This window comes from Olea europaea, chromosome 6, assembly GCF_002742605.1.
Source record: "Olea europaea var. sylvestris chromosome 6, O_europaea_v1, whole genome shotgun sequence".
Lineage (NCBI taxonomy): Eukaryota > Viridiplantae > Streptophyta > Magnoliopsida > Lamiales > Oleaceae > Olea > Olea europaea.
In genome coordinates this window covers 3,979,471-3,987,540 of record NC_036242.1, presented here as the reverse complement: position 1 = coordinate 3,987,540, position 8,070 = coordinate 3,979,471, and the positions used below count along the sequence as shown (strand labels likewise).

Genomic DNA, 8,070 nt, shown 5'->3' with positions numbered 1-8,070 from the left:
AAATTTTGGGGCTGTGATTCAGTGTTTTGCTTGTAAAATTGGGATTTTTAACTAGCCAGTGAAATGGTAACGCGTGTCGCTTATATTTTATTTTCTAATAATCTATTTTGGTTATGCTAAATCATAGTATATTTCTTGACAATATTAAGAAAAAAATAGGATCTGATAAATTTTATTATCAGTCTTATTTTCAATCTAACCTACTTTACATGTTACATTTGGCTACATTGTCAAAAAACGAAAATTAACAATTTAATTCATTCATTTGAGAAATAAGATCATTCTCAATTCTAAACTTTGGACATTAGGTTTGTTAGATGGAGGAGAGTGACTATGAGCGATATTAAACAACTAAATATTATACACGTTGCGTGATGATGAAAAGTACAACGATATCACATAAGTTACTTCACTTTCTCTTTAGCTCCCCGTCCCTCAAACTGGTCAAAATTTTGCAATGTATTTTCATTAGTTGGAGGGTTGGCCAAATATCCACTTCTTGAAAAAGTAGGGAGGCGTAGAGTAATATTTGGATCATGCATTATTGAATTTAAAGAACTTAAGAAAGTAATTTCATCATCAAATAAAAGTCAGCAAATTTAAAGTAAGAGAGATTTTAATAGAAACTATTCCACAAACAAATGTATTGGTAGTCATTTGCTAAAATTTTATCTGTTAATTGTATGTGTGGATCGCGGTTATTTTAATCGTGGGCCCCATCCTTTTGTATGTGAGAGGATTGTACAGGTTGTTGTACAACTTGCTATATACATAGCACTCTTTCTCGAAAAATTAAAACAAATAGAGATGATAAGAGCAGTGATATGGGGTGTGAGAAACATTGTGCTTGTTTTTTAATATAAATTATGGTGTTCCTAATTCACAAAATATTTTCATTTAGAAAAGGAACCAACATGTACGGAAACTAAAAGCTTAGCATTCTAAAGGCCAAAATCAATTGTTTGAAGACTCAAGTGCCCCATGTATTAAACTTTTAGGAGTATGGCTGAAAATTTCCCGAGAATTTAAGCTAATCTGCAAATAGAATTTGCAGTAGCTATATTTACAATTTACATCTAGTTCAATCGCGTAACTATTTTTCAATTTTATTCAATTGAGTAATTGTACTTTAATTTATTTTTTATCATTGTAATTTCATTTTAATTTGATTTCAATCGTGTAACTACATTTTAATATGATTTTGATTAAGTAACTCTGTTCAATTCAGTTGATGAAAATTGATTACTTGATAATTAATAAAACAATTATCGCACAACATTTAACAGTGTTCTAAATGTGCGCATATGCTTCGCATATACTAGGCACATTTTTTATACGCTTTCTATATGGGGGTACAAGCATGATAATGGCAAAGGTTAACCCATTTTTATAATTTAAAAAAAAAAATTACGCACAAGAAATATCAAATTAGCCCAAATTATTCAAACCCACGAATTATATATAGTAAAATGCAGGGCTTTTGATGTTTGAAAAAATAAAAATTCAAAACAATTTTTTTGCTGAGTTGTAAACTACCCACACAGAGTTCGAGCCTCCTTTTTCTTCAATCTTCCTCTAGTTTTATTAGCAAGTGATGCTAGTAATGCACAATTTTGAATTGTCGATAATGATGATGAGGAGGATGGCAATGATATCTTACCATCTACAAGAGGTTGAAATAAGAGAGTCCAATGAAGATGATTTTGCATTGGAGGATATGGGAAGACAACTTAGATGAGAAAAAAGGAGGTTGAACTAGAATCCGATAAAGGGTTAGACATGATTTATAATTTTTTTTTTTAAGTCATTGTTCATACCTAATCTAATCGTAAAAATTGATTTCCATGAAATTATAATATTTATAATTTTGAGCAATAAGTTTTTGTTGAAAATTTGAAGAATTCCTATAAAGTTTCAAAAAATGCATTTTTTATTTATTTATTAATTAAAAATATTTATAATTATATTAAAATTTGAAACAATAATGCTAGGCGGACAGGGGCAAATGACCTGACAGGGATTTAAAGATTTTTGATGTGGCAACATTGTTTGAAACCGCCAAAAAAAAAAATTACAGAAAGTTAACACGTGAAGCCAAAGGGAGAAACCACCCATTTCGACACTCAATAAAGAGAAAATCCTCCCCTCCTAGCTCGGTCGCGCCTCATCATTTTCGGCCACACTTCGATCGCACCCATTTTCCCCAAATTATGCACTTTCCATCTCCACCATTTCGACACTTAGACGGGAGAACGCAGCAAAGGAAAATCAAACAAAAGGTAAAAATTTCTTCTATCGTTCAACAACAACAACTTCTTAGGTACTGTATTCATCACACTGTACAAAGATGTATCACTATGATTCAAAATAAGTGCCTGGTTCCTTTCTAGGTAGATTTGTGTTTCTATTTCCCTAGGTTGTACAAAAATTATATGGCATCTCAGAATTCTTTTACTAGTGTTTAATTGAAGATGGTTTCTAGTTCAAAGCATGCTTTTATGGTGGATGCAGATTGGTTACATTGTTTAAACGTCATTTGAACTTTTCTTTGAGTATAATTTGAGGGTTTTATGTACCCCTTCTTACCTTGAAGAAGCGGGAGAACCCAATAATGTCTTTTTCGCTAATCTTGTCCTTTGAATTTAGAGTTTAGATGTAAAACCAGAAGGTAAAAGAGAGAATATAAACTTTGATTCGTGATTTATTTACACATGACTGAATTGCTTTACTTGCGAATCAGAATAGTATAGCGTCATGTAGAGGTGGTGATCTGAATGGTAATTGAACTAGAAAAAAAATGGTTGAAATTGGCTTCAAAGTTTGATCAATTATGAAGGAAGATATTGAAGTTTTGTGCTTTTCGACAGCGCAAGAAACCCTCTCATCTATTTCTTTTTAATGTCTTCTAGGTAGGACAAGGAGTCAATTCGGCTATACACGCAGGATTGTAGAGGAGAGCTTTGTTCATCACGTCTAAGTTATGGTGCAGAACATCTCCTGGGGTTTAAAACGACTATTGTTTACCTAGATGTTTATTCTGCAAGTTAGAAGATAAGTTATAGATGTTTCTAACAGAGTGTGATTTTATGGTGAATGTAAGGTGCAATGAGTTGACTCCTGAAAGAGTTCGCCTAGCCTATTGAAGAAAAGAGGAATTTTGGAAGAACGAAATGAAATTCTCGTTTAATCAATATGATTATCAGTACAATGGTGAGCTTAAATAGAATTGGTTAACTGATTCTAACAATCAACTAACTAACTAACTTGACAACTGTACACAACTAATTTCTAGCTAAATTTGGCTCCTAAATCATCTTGAGCTGAGCTGGTTGTTCTGGTGGCTGATCTATTGAGCTGCCTGATGCTCATTTATTCTAATACAGCCCTCCAAAATACACTTCAAGAATTGAAACTTGACTACCTTGATCTCTATTTGGTGTTTTTCTTATACATATTTGTTTCCTTCAAATATGCTGTAAAGTTACATGTTAAAGTGTCACTTTCTCTATTTATATGTAAGATCCATTGGCCATTCCACTTGAAAGATGAAGCCAATAGACCTCCAAAAGTAGGGGACATTTTGGATTTCGACATGGAAGGAGTTTGGGAGGAAAATGGAGAAACTTGTGAATGACAATCTTGTTAGAGACATTGGAGTTTGCAATTTCACATTAAAGAAATTGCATAAGTTACTAAGTGTTGCTAAGATAAAGCCTTCTGTATGCCAAGTCTGAATTTTGGATTCTACGTGATTGTTTTTTAATTGCAATGGAAATCTCATATTATATATTTTATGTTGTTTTTTGTTTTTAGATGCAGATGCATTTGGGATGGAGGAATGACAAAATGGTGGAGGCCTGTAAGAAAAATGGAATCCATGTTACGATAATACATGTCCATACCATAGTTTTGGACATTGAGGAGTTATTTAGTTCGGAGTTAAGAAATATTATATTGATGATATGTCTTTTGCCTCCTGCAGAAACGGGTATTGAAAAAGCTAACAGTGATAGCTTGTTCACGAACAAGCGATAGGGATCTTACATGAATGTGGCTGATATTTGGGACCACAAAGATTATGATATCGATAGTCTATAGTAACTGAGCAGCTAGCAATGGTCAATCTTGAATGTTTATGCACTGTTTGATCTCTTAGGGCTTGTTTTATCAGTTTATGTATATTGTGTCATAATAGTACTTGTTCACATCTGCAATAGTTCGATCTCTTAGGTCTTGTTTTATCAATTTATGTATGTTCTTACTATCATAATGGTACTTATTCTCATCTGCAATAGAGTCTATTTGACATAGACAGTGCAGTCAATTATATATCCTACAAATTTTATTCCAATCCTTCTTTTTGTATCAAACAATTTAAAAGGAATAAACCATTATGAAATGCCAAACAAATTGTTTAAGATCTAGTAAAATTTAACTCTCTTTTCTAAAGCCAACTCCAATTGAAACATACATAGGGCTACAATTGCCCCAGGCTGAGGGATTGAAGAGGCCACCACCATTGATGGACTAAAACTCCTCTTGCTATATGGGAAGTATACAAATCCAAGCATTGCCCATATGTTTTATGGTACGTGCTGTCCCTCTCACTGGGGCAGCATTTCTGCCACCTATTGTAATGACATTTAAGAAAGATTTCATCGATCAAGCATATTGCTCCCATCTCGATCAACCTTGGAATCGGATCAAATTCAGTCCTTCAATGTCCATCTTCATTACCACATAGTCACTCTCTGACACTGTATTCTTCAACCATTCTGCGAAATCAAATCCTTGAATCTCACCCACATCACCAAAGGATGCAAAATCACGCAAAGACTGAGCTAGTCGAATCGTCCCAATCCCTCTGCCTTTTTCTGCATTTTTACGAACTGGGCCTTGAGAAAAACCCATATTAAGATACAATAAATCTAAGTTAAGCTAGTAACACATCGGCAAAAATACACATAAATTGAGATTTTTGGGTTATTTTACGGACATCAAGAATATTGGTAATGGCTTTTTACACACACTGTAGGAACTGCATGCTCTAGGTTTGTGAACTATACACTTTCACTATGGAGATTCAGTTGTTCAAACAATAATTTGTGTTTGTGGACCTGTAAATCTTTGCATATGTGATGAATACTGTACCTAAGAAGTTGCTGTTGTTGAACGACAGAAGAAATTTGCACCTTTTGTTTGATTTTCCTTTGCCGTGCTTTCCCGTCTAAGTGTCCAAATGGTGGAGATGGAAAGTGCGTAATTTGGGGCAAATGGGTGCGATCGAAGTGTGGCTGAAAATGTTGACGATCGATGTTGGAAGTGCTGCCCTCCGACTGAGGCGATAGCCGAGCTTGGATGGGAGGATTTTCTCCTTATTGAGTGTAAATGGGTGCTTTCTCCCTTTGGCTTCACGTGTTAACTTTCAATAATTTTTTTTATTTTTATTTTTTGGCGGTTTCAAACAATGTAGCCACGTCAAAAATTTTTAAGTCCTTGTCAATACCCTGTCCTTTGCCCCTGTCTGCCTAACATTATTGATTGAATCGAATCTTGGTCTTTAGTTGTTGATCTAGAATAAATTAATTCAAGATAAGAATTGAGTAGTGTTGATACACTAAAAGTGCAGCCCAAATCAAATAGCCCAAAGAGTGAAGTCCAATTGGAGAATTCAGGATAAAGGTCCAAACAGGATTATTAATGAATGCGGTGGAAGCCTACGAATACGGTAACATCATCGTCCAACCTTGCAAGACGCCCAGAATCTGAGCGAATGGAGTACCTTATGGTCGCCCAGAGCGATGACCCCATTCCCGCCCAAACCTTCGAATCGCCCAGGATCTTAGTAAGCATAAAACATTATGGTTATCTAGAATAGCAGTTATTGAGTGATCTTATCACATTCCACGATTCAAGGAGCCCAGTTGAAGACGGTTGAACGACAAAAAGTAATGACAACAGTTAGAGACGGCAGTTCCACGACAAGTTAGTCACCATAAAAAAAGTGAGTAGTTATATAGCAATCAAGCAGTTTTCAAGCGGTTTGTCACGAAGAAATCATCAAGGGAATATAAAAGGAAGAGAAGACATAGAGAAAAATGGATAAATCAAACACTCTCAAACAGAAAATATGTAATTTCGATTTCTTAGTTTAAACTTAAACAATTCTTTTAGTACTCGTGTGCTTGCGCTCCTTGGAGGCATTCTGTTTATTTCCAATTGTAAATCATCGTCAATAAAGCACCCCTTTTTGGGACTTTGTCTCAAGAGGTCTATTCCTTACACAATCGTCTAATCTCTTTTTAATTGTTAGCGACTACCCGCGCGAAACAAATTTGGCACGCCCAGTGGGACCTTGGTATTTGGTGTTGAAGATACAAAAGGTGAAACAATATGCCTCACAAGTCTGATAAGGAAACAGCAAGTCAGGGAGGAGTCCAGTCTGTGATCAAGCGATATGAGGAACAGCAAAGCTCTCCACAAACAGAGGAACAAAGTCAGAGCAGTCACAGTCGTTATGAACCAATGATAGAGTTGAGTCCTCGAACCATGCGTGCATTGCTTGGAGAACTCACACAGGATGTCGTTAAACAGGTAAATCTATGAAATGTTCATAATATAGAAAGATTTACCCAGAATGAGAATACACATTATGACAACATGACCAAACAACTGAATACATTAAATGAAATAATGAATAAGTTAGTAGGCCAAATTTGTCAGCCAGTTGTGCCTATTGCAAATCACTTTCAAACTAGGACAATCGTGGGACATAATTTCCCAGTCCTAAGTCAAATCAGGGGATAGAACCACCTTTTGGTCCACCTACTTCAAACCAGGGGATGGTGTAATGTCAAATCAGAATAGTGGTAATGGTACATCTAACTTGGGGGGTAACTTAAATATAAGAGACAATGTCCTAAATAATGGACAGAATACCCCACGTGTCAATGATGGAATAAATATTCAGACTAATGGTAACAATGACCCAAATCATGGCAACTTTGTTGCCGACCAAGGGCCAAACATCAGGCCTTAGGCAAATCAACCGACCAACCAACCTGTAGGAATTCCATATGACCTAAACATCATGTTGAAAAATCAAATTATAGAAATAGTACATGATCAAATGGCTTTTGGGGTACGTCATGTCATTAGGCCGACTTACACAAAGTCATACCCTGATTTGGTAGACCAAGCATATCCATGGCCTAGAGGGTATAAAGTGCCAGAATTCTCATTATTTACTGGTTTAGGAGAGGTGTCTACTCTAGAACACATAGGGCGATTCACACTGCAAAGTGGTGAAGTAACCGACTACCATAAAATGAGGTTGTTCCCTAGTTCATTAATAGGAATAGCTTTCTCGTGGTTCATCAATTTGCCAGCGAACTCTGTTCAAACATGGCAACATTTGGAGCAGTTGTTCCATACTCAGTTTTATAAGACTGAGTCTAAAATTACTTTGGCCTATTTAGCGACTGTACGTCAAATGCCAAACGAATGGGCAAAAGGTTTCCTTCAAAGATTCAATATAGCAAGAAGTAAATGTTTTGTCCCTTTGCCCGAAGAGGAGTTTGTCAAAATCGCTCAAAATTGTCTAAGCTTTGATTAAAAAAAGAAATTTCAAGACAGAAAATTTCCTGTTCTTTTCCAATTGAGCGCAAACGTAATTAGGTATGAACGATTAATAAGAGAAGAAGAGCAAATGAAAAATTCTAGCAAGGGAACTTATTATAGAGAACCAAATTTTGATGTTCATACCATTAATGACGAGTATTACGATCAAACCGAAATGTGTTTGGCCGAATTAATCAAAGGAGACGCATATACTTATCCTATAATGGCTAAGCCTAGATCGTCGGGCAACGTTCTCGTTCGATGTAACCAAAGCTGACCTTATATTTGATAAACTATATAAGAATAAGCAGATAAAGTTGAGCGATAAACATAAGTTGACAAGCCCTGAACAAATCAAGGGTAAAAAATATTGTAAGTGGCATAATGCATGGTCGCATTTGGACGCCATTGAATCAGGACGAATTATGTTCGAGGATAAGAAGATGATGG

At 35.5% G+C, this 8,070-nt stretch overlaps 1 long non-coding RNA gene across 3 annotated transcripts; it reads left to right on the top strand.

Moving 5' to 3' along the window:
- Positions 1–2,065: 2,065 nt before the first annotated feature.
- On the top strand, positions 2,066–4,834 carry LOC111395555. 3 transcript variants are annotated; one of them, XR_002702814.1, is made up of 4 exons: positions 2,066–2,279; positions 2,910–3,002; positions 3,101–3,210; positions 3,814–4,829. It is a non-coding gene; the product is annotated as an uncharacterized LOC111395555 (long non-coding RNA). The 3 variants fall into 3 exon arrangements; XR_002702813.1 differs by having other exon boundaries at positions 2,910–2,983; positions 3,814–4,221; XR_002702812.1 differs by having other exon boundaries at positions 2,910–3,210; positions 3,814–4,834.
- Positions 4,835–8,070: the final 3,236 nt, after the last annotated feature.